The 22143-nt window shown below is 43.0% G+C and overlaps 1 long non-coding RNA gene and 1 pseudogene across 1 annotated transcript; both read right to left on the reverse strand.

The window, feature by feature from the left end:
- Positions 1-6349: 6349 nt before the first annotated feature.
- LOC113599714 (uncharacterized) lies at positions 6350-6580 on the reverse strand (annotated as a pseudogene).
- A 1777-nt stretch (positions 6581-8357) lies between these two features.
- On the reverse strand, positions 8358-21938 carry LOC113599079 (uncharacterized). Its single transcript, XR_008295041.1, has 4 exons — positions 21555-21938; positions 10557-10681; positions 9611-9687; positions 8358-8517 (listed from the first exon to the last, which is right to left on the reverse strand). It is a non-coding gene; the product is annotated as an uncharacterized LOC113599079 (long non-coding RNA).
- Between the last annotated feature and the right edge of the window lie 205 nt (positions 21939-22143).

The following is a 22143-nucleotide window of genomic DNA, read 5'->3' on the forward strand; positions in this document are numbered from 1 at the left end:
GGGCTCAAACCACAAACCGTGAGATCATGACCTGAGCCGAAGTCGGACGCTCAACCAACTGAGCCACCCAGGTGCCCCTCATTGCTCCCACTTTATAGATGAGGAGAGAGAGGCCTAGACAATGGAGAGTTGCTTGCCTGAGGTCACATGGCTGATAAGAAGAGAGCTTCTGACTTGGCAGGCCAGGCTTTCTACCAGCTATGGTGCAACCTTCCTAGGGGCATTCAGAAATGCACCCTCTGCCTCTTGTATTTCCCTTCCCAGGGCTTTGGGCTTGAGAAGCTCTGTTGGGTAAATAGTTTCAGTTTTCCAACTGGCTACAGGCCATGGGGTCTACAGGCCAGAAGCAGCATTATCTCTTTGAAGTCTTCCTGTGGAGGCCAAAACCCAAAGGTCTCAATGACCCAGAGACATGAAGACACTAAAAGGTAAGGGTGTCAGGATCTATCTCTGTGGACCTTGCCCTGGACTGCACTGCACTGTTGGTGTAAAGTTAAACTTTAAATCCGCGTGTCTAACCGGTGGTTGCCAGGTCATTCTGGTCTGGATGAGCCTTGCTTTAGCCCAGAGGGAACAGAATACACGCTCCTCTCAAGCTTTGAGCTGCTATTCCACTCAGAGAATGTCTAGTGAATGAGTGTATGTTCATATCAAAGGGAAATGGCACCAGATGGAGAAAGTACTCAAGTCGGTACATTTGAAATGTTTTGTGGTGCTTTTAGGGGGTGGAGAGGAAGGTTTGTCTCCTTTAAGAAAAGCCTCTTGAGAGATAGCTTGCAGATTGTTAGCTAGAAGCAAGTTTGAGGTTATTGTAAAAGCAGTCATTTTCATGCTTATTTTATTTTAGAGAGAGAGATGGTGAGTGAGCAGGGGAGAGGGGCAAAAATAGAGAGAGGATCTCAAACAGGCTCTGCACTCAGCTCAGTGTGGAGCCGGACGTGAGGCCAATCTCACCACTGCGAGCTTGTGGCCTGGGCCAAAATCAAGAGCCACTTGCTCAACCAACCGAACCACCCAGGCACTCTAAAAGCAGTCATTTTTAAAATAGAAAGTTTTTGACGGGGTGTCTGGGTGGCTCATTCGATTAAGCGTCTGACTTCAGCTCAGGTCATGATCTCACCATTAGTGAATTCAAGCCCCACATGGGGCTCTGTGCTGACAGCTCAGAGCCTGGAGCCTGCTTTGGATTCTGTGTCTTCCCCTCTCTCTACCCCTCCCCTGCTCACACTCTGTCTCTGTCTCTCAAAAATAAATGTTAGGGGCGCCTGGGTGGCTCAGTTGGTTAAGCGGCCGACTTCGGCTCAGGTCATGATCTCGCGGTCCGTGAGTTCGAGCCCCGCGTCGGGCTCTGTGCTGACAGCTCAGAGCCTGGAGCCTGTTTCGGATTCTGTGTCTCCCTCTCTCTCTGACCCTCCCCCGTTCATGCTCTGTCTCTCTCCGTCTCAAAAATAAATAAACGTTAAAAAAATTTTTTTAAAAACAAAAATAAATGTTAAATTTTTAAAAAAAGAAAGAAAGAAAGTTTTCGGGGCACCTGGCTCAGTTGGTTAAGCATCTAACTCTTGATGTCAGCTCAGGTCTTGATCTCAATGTCTTGATTTCAAGGTTGTGACTTCAAGCCCTGGGTTGGGCTCTGTGCTAGGAGTAAAGCCTACTTAAAACATAGCTAGCTAGCTAGATAGGGGCACCTGGGTGTCTCAGTCAGTTAAGCCATAGACTTCAGCTCAGATTATGATCTCACAGTTTGTGAGTTCAAGCCCCACAGAGCCCACTTTGGATCCTCTGTGTCCTTCTCAATCTGCCCCTACCCTGCTCTTGTGCTCTCTCTCTCTCAAAAATAAATATTTAATAAACAAATAAATAAAGTAGAAAGTTTGCTCTTTTCTGCCTCATTCTGTTGATTTGTGACGGTATTTTTCATTTGCGACTTAATGTCATTCTAAGTAAAAATTAAAATTTTAGATTGGTATAACATTTAGCATTCATCTTTATATTATGTAATGTCCCTTTTTCCACTTTTTAAAATTGAAGTGTAGTCGACACATGTTACCTTAGTTTCAGGTGTAAAACACAGTGATTCAGCTCCTCCATACATTATGCTGTGCTCACCACGAGAGTAGCTACCATCTGTCACCTTGCAATGCTGTTACACTACCACCAACTCTCTTCCCTGTGCTGTGACTTATCCATTCCATAACTGGCAACCTATGTCTCCCACTCCCCTTCACCCATTTTGCCTACCCCCCACCCCTTCAACGTGTGTTGTTTTTTTTTAAATTTTTTTTTAACGTTTATTTATTTTTGAGATGGAGAGAGACAGAGCATGAACGGGGGAGGGCCAGAGAGAGAGGGAGACACAGAATCGGAAGCAGGCTCCAGGCTCTGAGCTGTCAGCACAGAGCCCGACGCAGGGCTCGAACTCATGGGACCGTGAGATCATGACCTGAGCCGAAGTTGGACGCTCAACCGACTGAGCCACCCAGGCGCCCCTCAACGTGTGTTTTAAATGCCAGTATAAGAGTACTATTAAACTTATGTGCAGAATAGTAAAGTTACACAATCTATATTTTGTTTCTCACACATGCATGTGGATTTGGTTCCTACCAGGACAGTGGAAGTGCCAGACAAAACCAATTCAACTGTTTTTATTTCACCACATGATGACATTCTACCAACACTCTACCTCTGGTTTACTGAGGAATAAGTAAAAACTTGAAAAGAGGAGGAACTTTGAGTTTCCATCTTTCCCTTTCTTTGTATGTTATCATATTTTGCAAACATGGTTGGCTAATTCAGGGAAGTACATGCATAAGGATATGATGGGATTCTTTCGTCATTTGTTAAATAACTAACATTATTTACATTAAAATTTTTTTTTAATGTTTATTTATTTTTGAGAGAGACAGAAATAGAGCGCAAGCTGGGGAGGGACAGAGAGAGGGAGACACAGAATCCAAAGCAGGCTCCAGGCTCCGAGCTGTCAGCACAGAGCCCCACGCGGGGCTGGAACTCACGAACTGTGAGATCGTGTGACCTGAACTGAAGTCAGATGCTTCACCAGCTGAGCCACCCAGGCGCCCCAACATTATTTATATTTAGAGCACCATTTCTTTCTTCATTCAAATCAAGTTCTGGGTCAAGCAAAAAGCAAGTCCTCTCAGGGCTCTGTGTGCCTGCCGCCCTCTGTTATAGATGGAACTCACTTACCTTGTGTCTGCCTTGAGTAACACTGAACTCCCCGACATCATGGGGATCCATAGTAATTCTGCACTCATGGGACATCAAGAATGTCACATGCAAATGGAACAACAAGGAAGAGTAGATACTCATACCTGTCTTTACTTGCACACATGCTCCCATCAATGTAGTGTAAAAATCCAATACAAAGATAAAATTATTAAAAATCTCGGCAATAGAGCGTTCAAACAGGTGTGGTGTGAGTATACGGCTCTTGCATTCTTTTTGTTTTTTAAAGACTTTATTTTTAAGCGATCCCTACACTCAACATGGGGCTCAGACTTACAACCCTAAGACCAAGAGGCATACGCTCTGCCGACTGACCCAGCCAGGCCCCTCATCTCTTACGCTCTTAAAGCAGGCCTTGCTCCTTGCTCTGTGTACACCATGGGGAAGGACGGTCTGCTCGAGGAGCTGTAACACACACCCTTCGGACTGTGCTGTTGTTCTCACCATACAGTCTCCACCTTTGGTGAGGAGAGGGTTAATATTTGTTTGTGGAGTTACCCATCCCGAAAGATCAGGAAAGGGAACCGTTCTTTTCTTAATTCATTCAGCACATAGGTATTGATTCCCTCCTGTTTGCAAAGCACAAACTCCTGATGTTTAATTATCCAATTTGATCTCAATAGAAATGGAGTTAACAATTGATCATGAGGAAGTGTCCATAAAATCTCAACAGTATGGGGTTTGGAAAGTTTCCATGTTGGTGAACACCTCTGCATATTGGGAGGATGAAGCCTTTGGAACCCTCCCAACCTTATCCTATGTAGACCTTCATCTGGCTGTTCATGGGTATCCTTTATCATGTTTTCATAAACTGGTAACTCTCTGTATTTCCTTGAATTCTATAAGCTGTTCTAGCAAATAATCAAATCCACAGGAGAGGAGGTCATGGGAAACTCTGATTTTTTTTGTAAAAAGACTTTTTTTTTTTTTTTTTTTTTTTAAGTAATCTCTACATCCAGTGTGGGGCTTGAACTCACAACCTGAGATCAAGAGTCACATGCTTCACTGACTAAGCCAGCCAGGCGCCCCGAGAACCTCTGATTTTAGCCAAGTTGAACAGAAGTTGTGGGTTACCTGGAGACCTACTACTTAAAATTGGCATCTGAAATGGGAGACAGTCTCTTGGGACTGAGCCCTTAACCTGATCTGATCCCATCTCCAGGTAGATGTCAGAATTGAGTTCATTTGCAGGACGCCAAGCTGGTGTCACAGAATTGCTTGATGTGGGGAAAAAAATTTTTGCACATCTGGTGTCAGACGTGTTATGAGTGTGGTAGTTCTGTGAGAATAAAGGAGAAACACAGTACTGAGGGTTTTCACCCCACACATATTGCTAACATACTTTCTCCTTCTTAAGGGCTACTAGTTAGTGACATATTCCTGGGAATACAATACAAAATATAAAGCTTCAATCTTCAATGTTTTACAAGCTCTAGGTGAGAAATACCAATAATAGCATAATTTACACCATGTTGGGGAGCCTGCCATAATCTCTTACTTATCTCTGTAGTCCTATCCTGTGAATCCTTTGCAATGTCACTTCATTTATTACCCTGACATCTTCCAAGGCCAACCATCTTTCTCTCCCCACTCCCTCCCCACTTCCTTCCTTCCATCCTTCCTTCCTTCCTACCTTCCTTCCTTCCTTCCTTCCTTCCTTCATTCCTCCCTTCCTTCCTTCCTTCCTTCCTTAAATTCCACTGGAGTACAGCAGGTGATTTATGCCAAAACAATTGATTCGATTCATATTTTTTTCCGGTTGGTTATTAGGTCAGATAAAGCCAGATAAATACAGGTCAAAAACTTATTCTATTTCACCGTCTCTCTGATCATTAAGATTAAAGTCATATGTGATTATTCATTTATCTGTCAAATATGTATTGATGACATAGGCTAGGTGGTAAAACAGTAGTGGGCAATGTAAACATGTCTCCTGCTTTCATAGAGCTTACACTCTAGTGGGGAAAAAAATAAATATATTAGTTAACAAATAAGGTACTTTCATCTAAAGTTAACGGCCATCGGAAAAAAATCAAATACATGGTTTTTTGATTTGGGAAGCTAATTTGGATTGAGGGTCAGTTAAGCCTTTCAGAGGAGGTGACAATTGCACTAAGACCTAAGCTAGACCTTCTCAACCTACAATTTGCATATGAATCACGTGGTGATCTTGTATAAGGCCTGTTATGATTTAGTAGGTGAGGGGTTGTGTGCCAGTTTCTGCATTTCTTACAAGGTCCCATGTGATCCCTATGGTGCTTGTTCGTGGAGCACTTGTGGGGAAGAAAGGCCAGTGAGAAGAATCTAAAGAGAACTCCAGAGAGAAAAAACAGCAATTGCATAGATGCTGAGGTGAGAAGGAGGTTGATGTTTGGGTTCGAGAAATACCGTTTTGTAGAGAGAGGCTAGGAGTGGTGAGTAGGAGATGAGGACTACGCAGCAAGTTCAAAGTGGGCCAAATCACACAGAGCCTTCAAGGCCAGAAGGCTTCCTTTTATTTCAGGGTAGTGGAAGACATTGGAAGATGTCAAGGGGACAAAGAGGAACAGGGTCAGATTGAAGCTCTTGAAGATCAACCTGAAAACCAAGGGGTGAAATGAATTTTAGGGGAGCAAGAGTAGGAGGAGAAGAGAGTTTAGGAAACCAGAGTGGCACTCCTTATGTGAGATGTTGGCGGCTCGGACCCGGATGGCAGCAGGGGAGAGCGAGAGCAGCGGAAGGCTTGGATGGTGAGCTGGGAGCAGAACCAGCAGGGCAAGTGCATGGATGAGATATAGAGGAGGTAGGAAAGAGACATTAAGGATGTCAACTGGATTTACGTTTTGATCAGCAAATAGCAGGTGACACCGTGTCCTGAGATGTAAAACCAAAGCAAAAACCAAAAGTAAATAAGTAAGTAAATAAATAAATAAAACAAAAACCAAAAACAAAAGACTTACCTTTTTTGGTAAGTGGGAAGGGAATATCATCCAGAGTGACTCTTACATCTAAAGCCTCTGTTTGTATGTGTGCTGGTGCAAATTTCATTTAGAATCTGACATTAGAATCAAGGTAGGAAGGCAAATGCATCTGAGAATTCCTTGATTAATTAATTGATTAGAAAGCCATTCAGGGGGCTCTTTCTCACAAATCCGCCCTCCCTCTCCCGGTCACAAAGAAAGAGAAGAAAGATAGATCATCAGTGACAAATGGCCTTTGCAGAAGCAAACTTAGGGCCAGTTTCACTCCAGGAGACAACACTGCCTCTCTCCCTCATGGTTTCCAGTGCTCTACATGTTCATAGAAACTTCTCTAGTAAACAAACTATAAAAATGATGCGTGAAAGTATAGTCTCGCGTCTGCGAGTTTAGAATCATTCGGTAACGTATCATTACAAAAAAGAGAGAGAAACAGTGCTACCCTGATGAGTGATGGAAGTTGTCTGGCAAACAGTGTTTTACATTATAATGTAAATTAAGTAGACTTTTTTTGCCTGAGCCTGGAATTTTCCAATGGAAGTTGATTTCTTAGAATGGGGATGGATGGAAAGTTAGGGTATTTCTAAAGACCCACCAGTAAAATAGCAGTGTTTTACCCTCAGAGATTTCTCCCTGTTGGATTCCCATGAATAATTTCCATCACTGGAAAGAGTTTAAGAAAAAGTTACCTTTTTCCAGTTGAGCCTCTTTTGACACATTTTTCTGGTACCATTAATATGCTCATATTTCCTGTTGGAAGAATGGTTAAGATCTGAATGATTATTCAAATCCTTTTTTTTTTTTCCTTTCAAAGTTATTTTTCCTTGAAGAAGTTTCTTTGTCACTGTCAAGGTTAAGTGAAGTCACTCCTGAAGGAAAAAGCAGAAGAAATTTGGAAAACCATAAACCCCAGTGACCTATCTCCAGAATCCCCAGAAGATCTCGGGGTTTTTAGGGTAAATCATTTTGGGAAAATGTTTTCTTCCTTTGCTGTTAGGTTGACGAGGCAAAAGAAATAATACTGTTTGTGTCCACCTTTGTTCTAGAACAATTTCTCAAAGCAGGTTATAGGATTCCTGGGAATTTCTACCTGAATGATACAAAGTTGCATTTTCACCACCCAAAACCGCACATAGCAGATACTCAGTAGATGTTAATTGAATTACATTGAATTCTAAGAATCTGCTAGAAATCTTAGATCAGTTCCTTTCATCTTACAGATAGTGAGCAGGAAGCCAAGGAGGACAAGTTGAGAGTCTGGCCCCTGGGCAAAAGGACACATGTGGGTTAGGAATCTCACCATTTCCTTTGAAATTGAAGATGCCAGTTTCTTAAGGACACTTTATAGATCAAGGCTCTGAATCCATAAACATCCCCTTTGCAATTATCTTGCTAATTCTTTCTACAGGCAAACTTCTAAGTTTTTTCTTTACTGCTGTGGTAGGATAAGCAAAGATCCTCCCCACCCCCGCTCCATCTGGGGAGAGATGTGGGGATCAACAAATTCTATCATAGGAAGTAAACAAACATTCTCAACTTACAGGGACCTTTGTAATGACATGGATCCAGGAAGGAAACAAAAACGACTTTACCACAATAATGCCAAAGTTTTCATCATAGGGCTAGGTGAAAAACATGCTAATGGCTGAAAAGTACTTTGCCTCTGTGTTACTGGCCTGCATTCTCTTTGGCAGATGAGTAATACTGACCGCGGGGTGGGGGTGGGGGGGTGGACATCTGTCCTTAGGTAATTCAGGAGGAAACTGGCCTCTGCTGGCCGCCCTCACGGCCTGAGAGGGAAAGGCACTGAACGTGCACACTGTGTTCCACTACAGGACCAGCCCACGTTCCTCCTACTTGAGAGCAAGCAGCAGGCTGGGCAGAGGAAATCTTCCATTAACATCCAGCTGAAGTCCAAGGCATTAATTTTTGCACTTAAGAAGAGACAGCGACAACTTAGGACGGCTTCCTCTTGTGAGGAATGGGGCAGCTTTCTGTGGCTAAGGGATGGGGATGCTACCTAGGAAACTTAGAGACAGGATGTGAGGAGGGTGACAGAGGCCTGGGGAGAGAGAAGTAGAGAGCAACTGGAACATCCATTCGGTGTAGCTCCTGAAAGCTCGATGTGATTGATCCCTTGTCCTGTCTGCTCACCTCCACCTTTCCCCACAAGGTCACAGGGAGCAGGTTACTAAGACGGGATATCACGATCTGTGCTACTAGGAATGATTTTCAATGCTTACCTAACTTTTGGGGTTACTCCTTCGTCGGTGTTCAAGGGTGTTTAGGCTCAGGAAATTAGGTGTGGTTGTATCTAGGAAACACAACAAACTTCCTGGTCACTTGGTGGGCCTGGGTAGACATGGGTCTAGGAGGGACACAGGCCAGACTCTTTCCCATCACTAAGATAGAGAGGAATTTATAGGCCAGCAGATGACCTCCCCCCTCCCGAGTTGTGTGAGACAAGATACCTACTTTGCCTTGACCTCCCCCTTCGAATGCTAGCCAAGTCCATGCACACGACAGCAGGACAGGAGAGGGGTTCCTGGAACACCCGGTTCACGTGACATTTAATTGTTATTGCAGGTGGTGGGCACATTCTGGCACTGAGCAATCCTTCCACAAATGCTAATTAAATGCCTAGAGATGGCAGAATCCAAGCTTAGTTCTAGGGAAATTAATTCTTTTTGGTCTCTGACCTTAAAGATCTCATAATCGATTGAGGAAGATAACCATGATGGGATCATTTGTTTCAACTCAATTGGATTGAAGAGGAGACTATGAAATAAGTCCAGTTAGTTCACCCAAGAGATCAGAAGGGCCTGAGCAGGTGCAGCGGCAAGAAGGATGAACTAGAGAGGGAAGCTGAGTCAGAGACATTCTGAAGGAATTCCAAATGGCTGCGTTAGGCAGCTGGACACAGTGGGAAAGGGGGCAGAGGGTGGGGGGAAGAAGCTTGTGGGCTCCTGTTACATAATTCTGACCTCATGTACTTAGAGAAACTAAAGTTGAAATTTAAACGTCGATATTGTCCAAGTCAAAGGAAGAACTGAGAAACTCCTCTGACAAGCTTTTGTCATTTATCGCCCCACATGATTCGACTTGACTGAATTGACAGGCAAAGTGTTTTAAATTGGGGGCTTTCGGTGTGAGTTCCAGGGCAACCCCAGCTCGGAATTCCCTTTTGAGGGGTGTCAGAGCTGCTCCTGCCTGTCAGTCCGTAGACTGTCATGACCAAAGACTCAGCACCTCTGGGATAGGGCAGTTTCAGTTGTAGCATCAGGGACTTGGTATTTCTTCTGTGTCATGAACGAGGCTGTTGTTTTGCCCTTTTGGACAAGTGTGTGTGTGTGTTGGAGACTGTGTAGATTCTGGCAGTTCTAGAAAGGGTGGGGCGGAGGACTCACCTCAGGGAAGGGAAGGAAACAAAGAACATGGACGGAGTAACTTGTCCAACACTAACAGCAGATACACTGTTTTCCTCCTGCAAAAATGAAACAAATGCCAAGATGAGGAAGATACATGTTCAGTAGGACAGTGAAGTATGGGCTCCAGAATCGGATTGTATTAATCACCCTAACTCTGGGGCCCTGGGCTGGTTTACCCAAGCTGTCTCAACTCTTAGCTAAAAACCTGGCACATAGTAAGTGCTTAGTAAATATTAGCTTCTACTATTCTAAGTCATTTGGAGCAGGAAAGGGAAATCAGAACTATTTTTCTAAACCTGAACAGGAAGCTAAGAAAAAGTAGCTCTCAAAACAGCACTAGAATATAACTCCAAAAGCACACGCAACAAAAGAAAAAATAGATAAATTGGACGTCACCAAAATTAAAAGCTTTGTGCTTCATAAATCTTTTTTTTTTTAACGTTTATTTATTTTTGAGACAGAGCATGAACGGGGGAGGGGCAGAGAGAGAGGGAGACACAGAATCGGAAGCAGGCTCCAGGCTGCTTCCAGCCCAGAGCCCGACGTGGGGCTCGAACTCACGGACCGCGAGATTGTGACCTGGGCTGAAGTTGGACGCCTAACCGACTGAGCCACCCAGGCGCCCCAAAAGCTTTGTGCTTCAAAGGACATCATCAACAAAGTAAAATGACACCCCACACACACCATGGGAGATAAGTTTTGCAAACTGTATATATAATAAGAGACATATCTAAAATATATAAAGAACCCCTACAATTCAATAATAAAATCACACAACTTAATTTTCCAAAACGGGCAGAAGACCTGAATGGACATTTCTTTAAAGAGGACATGCCCGTGGCACATGAGCACATGGAAATGCTTGGCATCTTTACCAATCAGAGAAATGCAAACCACAAGTACAAGGAGACACTACTTCACTTACCCTATGGCTGTCACGAAAATGACAAGTACCAAGTGTTGGCAAGGGAGTGGAGAAATGGAAATACCGCCCACTGCTTGTAGAAATGTAAAATGGTATGCCCCCCTTGGAAAACAGTCTGGCAGTTCCTGACAAGGTTAAACATAGAGTTACCATATGGCCTGTGTGAGTAGAGCAATTCTTCTTCTGAGCATATACCCGAGAAAAATGAAAATTGTGTGCACACAAAAACTTGCACATGGACATTCACAGCTGTATTATACAGCACAGCCAAAAAGCCCCAAAAAACCCAAATATCCATCAACTGGTGAGTGAGTAAAGAAAATGAAAATGTGGTCTATCTATACAGTGAAGTATCACTTGGCAATAAAATGAAATGGGGGCGCCTGGGTGGCTCAGTCGGTTAAGTGTCCAACTTCAGCTCAGGTCATGATCTCATAGTTCGTGAGTTTGAGCCCTGAAGCGGGCTCTCTGCTGTCAGAGCAGAGCCCGCTTTGGATCCTCCATCCCCTTCTCCCCTCTCTCTCTCTGCCCCTGCTCACTTGCACTCTCTCTCTCAAAAATAAATAAATATTAAAATAAAAATAAATGAAGCACTGGTATACACTGTAATGTGCATGAGCCTTGAGAACATTATGCTTAGTGAAGGAAGCCAAACACAAAAAGACCATATTTTGTATAATTCTATTTATGTGAAATCTCCAGAATAGGCAAAACCTGTAGAGACAGAAAGTAGATTAGTGGTTGCCAGGGGCTCGGGGTGTTTGAGGAGGAATGAAGGGTGAACGAGAATGGATACGGAGTTTCTTTTGAGGAGATGAAAATGTTCTAAAATCGATTGTTGTGATGGTTGCGTAACTCTGTGAACATACCAAAATCCATCGATTTATACACTAAATGGGTGAATTGTATGATGTGAATTATATCTTAATAAAACTAAAGAAAAAAAAAGAACAGTACTAGAAGGAGGTATTAGTATGTTAAGAATGTTCCTTGTCAGGGGCGCCTGGCTGGCACAGTGGTGGAGCATGTGACTCTTGATCTCTGGGTCGTGAGTTCAAGCCCCACGTTGGGTGTAGAGTCTACTTAAAATGAAAATTTTAACATATACAAAAAAGAATATTCCTTGTTCTATTATACCAGAGAGTCTGTGTGTAATAGATGACTATCAAATGAAAAATTTCTAGCGGCTATGCAGAAGACTTCCATTCATGGTCCTGAATGTCCCACATTTTCATTAATGACCCAGAAAAGACCACCTGTGCTGAATATCTTGCCCTTGTTCCTCCAGATCCAGTCTCCACCGTCCACCCGGCTCTCCGTGGAGGCTGATTTGTGTGAACTAGGCCAGTGGGCTCCTGTGGCTCATGGTTGATCCAGCAAGAGATGGAATGGAAGGGAGGGGAAGGAGGAATTTGGGGATGTTAACCAAAACACCACCGATGCATATGTGGCATAAAGCAGGATCCGAGGACACCTAGACTAAGAACAACGGGGTGGTTCCAACAAGAGAATGTTTAATACAAAGTCCAGGGGAAGATGTGGTTTAATAAAAGTCCAGGTGAAGTTTTCATTATTGCCAACTCACTATGAATCAAGAGTTCAGAAATGCACACCCCCTGAATAAAATTCTAACATTCTGAAGCCCCAGATAAGGGAATGTTTGCATTCTCTTCCTTTCTGGTCAGAGCACGCTTGGAAGTACTGTGTTCAGCTCTAGGTGACGTGTGAAGAAACTGCTGCAGCATTTAAAGCATCCATTTTTGTTGTTGTTGTTGTTTTTTAAATTGTTTCAAGTTTATTTATTTACTTTGAGAGAGAGAGAGAGAGAGAGAGAATCCCAATCAGACTCTGCACTGTCATTGTGGACTCACGAACTACGAGATCTTAACCAGAGCTGAAATCAAGAGTCAGGCACCTAACTGACTGAGCCACCCAGGTGCCCCAAATTTTAATGCACCCATTTTATTTTCAGCCCATCTCTTGGGTAGCAGACATGAGCAAATGGGTGCTATGAAATTAGATAATTCGATAGGTAGACATGGGGCTGTTTCTACAATCACCTGTCCCAATTTTTTTTAAGTCTATTTTTTTTTTTATTTTGAGAGAGAGAGAGAGCACAAGTGGGGGAGGAACAGAGAGAGAGGGAGACATAAAGAATCCCAAGCAGGCTCTGCTCTATCAGCACAGAGCCCGATGCTGGGCTCAAACCCACAAGCTGTGAGATCATGACCTGAGCTGAAAGCAAGAGTTGGACACTTAACCGACTGAGCCACCACATGCCCCATACATCTAATTTTTAAGAAATTGTTTTTGAACGAAACTCTCACTTCCATTAAAGTAAATTCTTTCCCAGAAAGAAATTCTAGAATTTTTATACAAATAGACTTAATAATTCACCCTGCAAACCTTAAACAAACCCAGACCTATGTACACATATTAGCCTCAAACCTAGCACATATGGAAGAACTGTCTCATCAATAAAGTTGATCAGAAATATTTTCTCATAAGCTTAGTTTCAAATGTATGGTGACATTCAAATAATGTTAGAATGTTCTTGCTGGAAGTACCTTTGATATCATGTAGTCCAAACCTCTACTGTTGTAGGTAGGGGGATTGAGGCCCAGAGACGTTAAATGGCTTGTTCTCATCTGAGTTCTCCTGATTTCTTTAAATTTTTATTTTTAACATTTATTTATTTTTGAGAGACAGAGAGAGACAGAGCATGAGCAGGGGAGGGGCAGAGAGAGAGGGAGACACAGAATCTGAAGTAGGCTCCAGGCTCTGAGCTGTCAACACAGAGCCCAACGTGGGGCTCAAACCCACGAATCGTGAGATCATGACCTGAGCTGAAGTTGGAGGCTTGACCGACGGAGCCACCCAGGCATCGCTGAGTTCTCCTGATTTTAACCCAGAATCTACAAACTGTGCTACATTGCCTTCCTGATGAAATCCTGCTACTACTAAAAGTTGATGAGTTTGGACCAACTTGGAGTGGACTTTGTCTTATATTCTCAATGTTTATTTGGTATCTACTTGGAACTTAAAAATACATAGTACTTATAATGTTTTATTGAGAGCTTTTCAAAAAAAGCTTTCCTGATTTTTCATCTTATCTATTCATTACACCAATATTTATTGAGAATCGATTATGTTAGGTCATGTCCAAAGGTAAGCACAACAAACAGAAGAAAAAAGTCTTTGCCTTCACAGAATTTATCTTGTAGTTTTTATTTTTTATATTTGGAGTGGACTTCGAGTCAGTTGAAAGAATTCTTGCATTACTTCCTGTGAAAGCCAGCCTCCAATAATCCTTGCCTCCTGGTATTCACACCATGTATAATGCCCTCCTGTGGTATCCTATGCTGAATGTGTGCTAGAACGCTGTGGAAGTGACAGTGTGTGACTCTGAGTTTCAGTCATGAAAAACATTGCAGCCTCTGTCTTTGCCTCTCTCGGCTCACTTGCACAGGGGAAAGGATCCCAAACAGTTCTGTGGAGAGGCTGCGTGTAGGGAGGAATGAGACCTCCTGTCAACAGCGAACACTTACTTCTCAGCCATGTGAGTGATTCTTGGAAGGTCACTTGGAAGTGGCTCTTTGGCTGTGTCTCGGAAGCAGACCTTTAGCCTCTGAGAAGTCTTCAGGTGACTGCAGCCCTGGCTGGTACCTTAACTGCAACTTTACAGCAGGCTTTGACTCAAAACTTCCAGCTCTGCTGGAATTTATGACCCACAGAAATTGTGGGAAATACGAATGTTTATTGTTCTTTTACCCCACTAAGTATTGGGCTAATTTGTTATGCAGCAGTAGATAACCAATACACCTCCTGAGTTTTAGGAAGGCTTCCTACAAAAGAAGGATCTGGAAAACACGTGCATTTTACGAAGTGAGAAGGAAGCATTATTTTCCCGCATTTCTGGGTCGAGAGAACCAACTTCTAGTGGGAAACACACATACAAACACAGGCCATTTCAAATCTATGGTTTTTGATAGAATGTTCAATGCATCTGATGCCATCAGAAATTGGGGTTTCAAAATGTGATTAGGCAGCATATAAAGGAGGTCCACATTTACGACACGGGAGAAAGGAAGATCTTCTCGACTACAATAAAGAAGCCTACAGAAATTAATTTAGTGTACTGAAACCCAGCGGTGGGCATAGCAACACAAAAATATTGCAAAAAGTGCAACAGCTCAGCAAGATTATTTGCTAATAATTTATTTTCATCAAGAAAAGAGAAACATATCCTTGGTAACGTGCCAGTTCTCAACAAGCTAATCCATGGCAAGTCTTTCTCTGGGAAAAGAGATAATTAAATCGCTCTGAGGTCTCTGCTCCCTAACTACAGTAGTCATTAAGGCTGCTCACAAATATTCTCATTCTCTTTCCTTCCTGACATATGGTGGGTTGTACTTTCTCACCCACTCGAAGGTATGTGCCTTGCTTTGGCCAGTGAAATGTGAGTGGAAGCTTTGAAAGTCAGGATGCTTCACCGTCTTATCCTTTCCTTGTCATGGCAACCAGCACTGTTCCTGCTAGTGGCTGCTCTGTCAACCTGGGGCCTGGAGTGAGGATGACAGTGGTGTGGCGTAGAGCCCCCGGCTGACCATGCTAGAAAGCAGGGTGAATCAGAAACAGATCTTCAGGGTGCCTGCTGGCTCAGTCTGTAGAGCATGTGACTCTTGATCTCAGGGTCATGAGTTCAAGCCCCATGGTGGGAGCCTACTTAAAAACTAAAGGAAAAAAAAAAGAAATCTTCATAGTTAAGTCACTGAAATTTTAGGGTTACTTGTAACCACAGCATAATCTAGACTATGCCCGCTGAAATGCTAGTAAGTAAGTGAAGCTCACGTTCATTGTTCTTGTACCGTCAGGTGCTGGCTCAGCAGCTCTTCACTGGTTAAGGAGAGCCACTAAGAGTATGAGTCTTGCTGGGAGTCAGGTGCCTTCCATCCTGTGTCTCAGTATATTTTCACAATAAGCCAGGTATTAATAACCCCATTTTACCTGTAAGGAGCCTGAGAAGTGACATGGCTTGCCCCAGCTCCCTGGCAAGCAGCAGAGCTGGGACAAGAAGCCAGGTTTTCTGAAGCTAAAACCTAAGCAGAATCACTGAAGTGTACTGGGGCCTCCTATTACCGATTATGAACTAAAGTAATTTTAGCTACATGATAACTCAGCTGTGACCTCTTCCTGCGTTAGTCACTTTTGCCTCCTCCTTCTTGTCTCTGCTTTTCTATTTTCTACACAAATCCTCATCATGCTCCCCCAGTTTGAGGTCGTTGTCCCCCTCTCCCTTAGTGGTGAGGAAATAAATACTCGGCATGCAGCCCCCCAAAGGTATACCAAACATTTTATGCATATTGCAATTTTACTTTGTCCATATAGGAACCCTGTAGCAAAAGTATTATTGACTTTATTTTAAAAACAGGAAACTGAAGCACAGGCAAGTTATGTAAATCATCTAAGGTCTTAGTTAGTAATCATTGGTGGGTGGATTTCAAGCCTGTGTCCACCTGACTCCAAACCTCTTGCTGTTTCCAGTGTCTGTTCCCACAATGATATTCCCTGCATCTAAATCCTTATAGGGGAAAGATAAAAACAAAGTTGGGTTAAGACACACTGCAGCCTCTTTGGGCTTTTCTCTCAAGAATTAGGCCTTTGGTCGCCCAGAGTCTACAAAGATCCAGAGATCCAATCATCATGAGAAAACAGGACCCTCCGATCTCCTCGGAGAAAAGTTCAGGAACAAGAGCAGCTGGAAATGGGCATTTCTCAAAATTTTTTTAATGTTTATTTATTCTTGAGAGAGGCACACACAGTGCAAGTGGGGGAGGGGCAGAGAGAGAGGGAGACACAGAATCCGAAGCAGGCTCCAGGCTCTGAGCTGTCAGCACAGAGCCCGATGTGGGGCTTGAACTCATGAACCAAGAGACCATGACATGAGCCAAAGTCGGACGCTTATCTGAGTAAGCCAACCAGGCACCCCTGGAAATGGTCATTTAATTCCCATTCTTTGATTTGCATGTAGAAAGTGCCCAGTGTCTATTTATTTATAAACTTGAATTCTCTAGGGGCTTCTCAATGCCCGTGGTAGACAAACACAGCCTCCATAGCTTCTAGCTTCAAGGAAGGCATGGGTACTTGGCTGGTCCTTCAGATGGACATTTTTGGCCTCTGCATTTTCCTTTTTAACCTTTTTAATAACACTTCTTTGGACTGCCACGGACTAGGTAACCAACTTCTTGGCCTTTGGCTCCAGCTCTCCTCCTGTTTCACTGCTTCAAAAATTAATTGTTCAGGTCCCTCTGGGGAATGAAAAGACATAGGTTCCTGGTATTCGAGGCTAAGTATGTGAGGAGTTATTTACCCCCACATCTTTTTTTTTTTAATGTTTATTTATTTTTGAAAGAGCATGTACTTGCACAGGGGAGGGGCAAAGAGAGAGGGTGACCGAAGATCTGAAGCGGGCTCTGTGCTACAAGCACAGAGCCTGATTCAGGGCTTGAACTCATAAACCATGAGATCATGACCTAAGCTGAAGTCAGACGCTTAACCGACTCAGCTGGTCTTAACTTGTCCATGCTATGAAAGGTTCTCCTTTCCCTGCCTTAGCTGTAGCAAGGGGAGATGCCAGAGGCTGGACTGGAATATCTCATGGTTGACCTTCTAGTTCTAAGGTCCATATAAACTAGATCAGTTTTAAGTTGAAGCCACATATGCGTTGGTTTAACAATCACACTAGTCACTCATTGAGTCAGTGTTTACTGAGGACCTTACTCAGTGCCTGGTTCTCCTCTAGAGGCTGGTGACGACCAGTGAGTGAGACAGACAAGGTGCCTGGGAAGAAAGAGACAATAAACAAGTAGACAAGTGAACCTGGTAATTTCAGATTGTGACCATTGCTGTGAATGAAATAAACAAGGTAATGTGATCGGGTATAGGAAGGGATAAAGTTTGTTTATTTATTTATTTATTTTTTAAGTTTGTTACTTTAGATAGATGGCTATGAAAAGTTCTCTGATAAATGACCTTCTGAGCTAAGATGTAAATGATTAGGAGCCGGACTGGGAAAGAATACTTCAAGTAGAGGGAGTAAAAATTCTAAGGCTCTCAGACTGGAGTAAGTTTGGGATGTTTAAGAAATAGAGTAAAGCTGGGATGATTACCATTCATTGAGTGGTTACTATGGCCCAGGCACTGTGCTATGCATTTCCATAGTATCTCATTTTAATTCATCACAATACCCCACAAGGTAGCTGTTATCGCCAGTCTAGGTGAATCCTTAGTTCTGTTGGCACCAGGGGTTTCCTCACCTCCATGATGGCACCCTAGAGAAGTGGATCTCAATTGGGGCTATTTGAAAATTCAAGACTGGGCTCTTGAATTTAGCTAGCATTTAGTAGGCGGTGACCGGGGAGGAAGACACCTGTTTCAATAAGTAAGATGTCTCACACAACAAAGAATTGTCCCTCTTTACACCTGATTCTCAAATATACCAACAAATCAAGGCAATCTCTTAACTGGGAAAAGCACTAGGAACATCTTTTGTTCTAATATTTGGTCTTTGACCTTGGTTTCTCACACAGAACTCCCAAATTCCGTGGGATTTCTTAGGTGATAGGAGTGTCTTTTGTTCTAATGAGGTGACTCTTGGTGGGTTCCTGGATAGCTTTAGGATGGGGGCTGATCACACATGACTAGGAGCTTGGAACTTTCAGCTACATTCCTTGTCTTCTGGTAAAGGAAGAGGGCCTAGAGACTGAGTTAATGATTGATCATGCCTATGTGATGATGCCTCCATAAAAATTCCAGAAGTATAAGGTTTGGGGAGCTTCCAGGTGAACCCATGGAGGCGCCATGTGGAGTGGTGTGCCATGAGAAGACACTGAAACTCCACACCCTTTCCCACATACATTACCTTGTGTATCTCTTCAACTGGCTATTCATTGATATGCTTTATCATGTCCTTCATTATATAATAAACTAGTAAACATAAGTAAGTGTTTCTCTGAGTTCTGTGAGCTGTTCTGGAAAATGATCTAATCCAAGGAGGGGTTCCTGGTGCACCTCTGATTTGCTGTCAACTCAGACAGAAGTACAGGTAACCTGGGGACCTACAGCTTGTGACTGGCATCTCAGGGTGGCGGGGGGGGGGGGCGGGGGTGTTGTGGGACTGAGCCCTTAACCTGTGAGGTCTGTGCTAACTTCAGTCAGTGTCAGAATTGCAGGATAACCAGGTGTCATTTGGAGAACTGATTGGCGTCAGACAAGTGTTTAGGAATTCAGTCACCAACTAAATGAAGGGAAGATCATACTTATTTTATTTGGAACTTTATCAAGAAATGTTCACCATTGCAGAAAATCACACTACCTGCTGCAGTGCTGGTCATGGCATTTGAGTCACCAGAATGACACAACTGTATCAGCCTGCATTTGTAACTGTCATGTGCAAATATGTAACACAGGAGACCTGATGCTTCTTGCAATTAAGTTAAAATTAAACCTTTCTAAGACTTAAAATCCAACTTTTTTGTTAGCAGAGAGGCATAAAATGCATTCTTATTTCTTAACTTATTCATGATAAGTCAACTGACTACTTCAGTGGGTATTCTAATGTAATGTGCCCCAAGCAAAGGCTTCTAATACATGTCATTTTAAATTACTTTATTTCTTCCATGTATTATAATAAAGAATTAGTGCTGAAAATCCACTGTCCCTGAAAGTTCTCCAGTCCCAGGTAAACCAGGACTGTTGGTCACCCTAGGTAGTGTTATTTTTTTTTCCCTGAAATTATGTGTGGGTAGGTTCTATTATCTAAGGATTTAATTCCATGATGGCAAAGGAAGTGTTACAAAATATCTGTTGTAAGAAAGGAGTATTAGGTCTGGCGGGGTGGAGAACCATGCCCTAGAGAAAGCCCTGAGTCATGGTGGAGTTTAAGGACAGGATCTGTTTCCACAGGCTGTCCAGAATGGGGAACACCCAGGGCTGAGTCCAGCCCTTCCTGCCTAGATAAGAGTTGCACCCACACAGCGGGGCTAGTGTGTTGGGGTGGGGTGGTACATCCCAGGGCATTTGGCAGCTCTATTCCTTGCACGGCAGCTCCAGCATGCATGTCGAAATTAATGCACACAATTATAATTTTTATTTTTGGAAAATCATAGAGCAGAAGTTTGTTTTTTCCAGCCCTCGTACCTCTTTTTGACACTCCTGTTCTTGTGCTGTCTATGTCCTCATGTTGAAAACTGTCCCCAGACAGCAGCACCGTGGGCTCTGGCCTCAGACAAACTTTGATTTAGATCTCTGCTCTGACCCGATCACTCTGTGTTTCAGCTTCCTCCACTGTAAAATGAGGATGATGGTAATATATCTGCTGCATCGAGTTAATGTTAGGAATAAATAGGAGGACTAATGTCATTCATTCTTAGCATGACACATAGTAAATGTCTAATAAGTTCTATTTATTATTATCCCTTGGGCTACCTACCTCTGCCCTTCCCAGTAGCAACCTGTGAGCCAATTTACTTATTTCTCATTCTTGCACCTCGTCTCCCACCTGTGTCACTGATTGCACACGGTTAGTTGGAGAGCATTCCACTTAATGAAGCAATTCATATTAAGGTGAAGGTTGCCTGCATTTTAAAGCTTATTTACCACCACTGGCGGATTGTGTATGAGCTATTTTTAGAAATGAGAGAGAAGTAGCAACAGATTTTCCAGTGCTCCCTGTTATGGGCTGAACTGTGTCCTCCCCAAATTCATATGTTGAAGCCCCAACCCTAGTACCTCTGAATGGGACTGTTATGTGTAGGTAGGGTCTTTGAAGTGGTAATTTGGGTTAAATGAGCTCACAGGGATGGACCTTAATCCCATGTGACTGGTGTCCTTATAAGAAGGGGGGGTTAGGACACAGACGTGCAAAGAGAGAAGACCATGTGAAGACACAGAGAGAAGACTTTTAGCCATCTACAAGCCAAGGAGAGAAGCCTCAAACGAAATCAGTGCTGCTGACACCTTGATCTTATACTTCTAGCCTCTAGAACTGTAAGGGAATAAATTTCTGTCTTTATGCCAACCCAGTCCATGGTAGACAGCCCTAGCAGACTATCACACCCCCTTCCTCCTGTCACAGATTAAAGTTCCTTGTTCCAAATCCCACATAAATTCCTTGAATTCCCTGTTCTCTTTTCTTTCATCCTTATGGCAAACCCTGGAGATTCAGTCTGTGGTCACAATGGGGAGGAAAGGAATTAATATTTTTGAGTTCTACACATGCCAGGTACTTAATCATGATAACTTGCAAGTCGTTATTACAGATTAGGAAACTGAGGGTCAGAGAGGGTGCACATCTTTACTAAAGTAATCATTCATTCATTCATTCATTCATTCAACAGGTATTCATGGAACATATATACACCCCTACCTATATACCAGGCAATATGAAAGAGGCTGGAGATACATCAGTGAATCAAATTGACTTACTCCTTGTTCTCAAAGGGCTAATAGGTTAGTGGGGAAACAGATTTTAAACAAATAATCACATGGGGGGGCTGGCTGGCTCAGTTGGTAGAGCATTGATCTCAGGGTTATGAGTTCGAGCCCTCAGTTATGAGTTGGAGATAGAGTTTACTTAAAAAGATAATCACACAAATAACTATGTCATTATAAATGCGATAACTTACAAAGGAGCACAACACAGTAGGAGAGCCAGATCAGTTTAATTCCATTTAATAAAAATTTACTGAGCATCTATCATATGCCAGATGTTGTGCTAAGTGCTTGGGGAGTATCAGTGAAAATGACAGATATGGATTCTATCCTCTTAGAACTTCCACGTCTAGTGGGAAAAGAAGACATTAAACCAGCCTTACAAATGAGAGAGAGAGAGAGAGAGATGTTATGAGAGATGACTTCAAGGTTACCTGGGGCATAGCAAAAGCATATCATTCAGTATAAGAAATCAAGGTGGGCTTCTGGAGGAATTGCTATACTTACTGGAACGAAGAATCAGGTAGCAGTTAGCCAAGCAGAGGCATGCAAAACTTTTTCCAGTTGGACCACCTCCAGTTCAGATAGTACTTTTCTCCCCATAGACTTTCTCAGAAGGCATCTTTTCTCTGCCTGATCATACACAAGTTGTTCAGATAGAACATTGGGCAGTAACCAAGAGCTATATACACAGTCTTGTCTAGAAAGGGACATTCATCTGTGGGAGTAACTCTAAGAACTTCCCATCTCAGTGGGTAACTTTAGGGCACTTCCTCTCCTCTACTATTCCTTCTGTGGCAGACACTGGTGGTTGGCTTACTGAAAGCCTTTTTCCTGTTGCCCTCTGCTATACAAGCCAGAAAATGAATTTATTTATTCACCCAGACTCCCTTGCTGGAATGTTTGGTTATGTGGGCCAGTTCTAGCCAATAAGCAGAAATTACTGGGTGAGCTTTTAGGAAGAACTTTTTAATTCCTTTTTCTTTTCTTTTCTTTTCTTTTCTTTTCTTTTCTTTTCTTTTCTTTTCTTTTCTTTTCTTTTCTTTTCTTTTTTCTTTTCTTCCTTCCTTCCTTCCTTCCTTCCTTCCTTCCTTCC

The sequence above is a fragment of the Acinonyx jubatus genome, chromosome C1, assembly GCF_027475565.1.
Source record: "Acinonyx jubatus isolate Ajub_Pintada_27869175 chromosome C1, VMU_Ajub_asm_v1.0, whole genome shotgun sequence".
Classification (NCBI taxonomy): Eukaryota; Metazoa; Chordata; class Mammalia; order Carnivora; family Felidae; genus Acinonyx; species Acinonyx jubatus.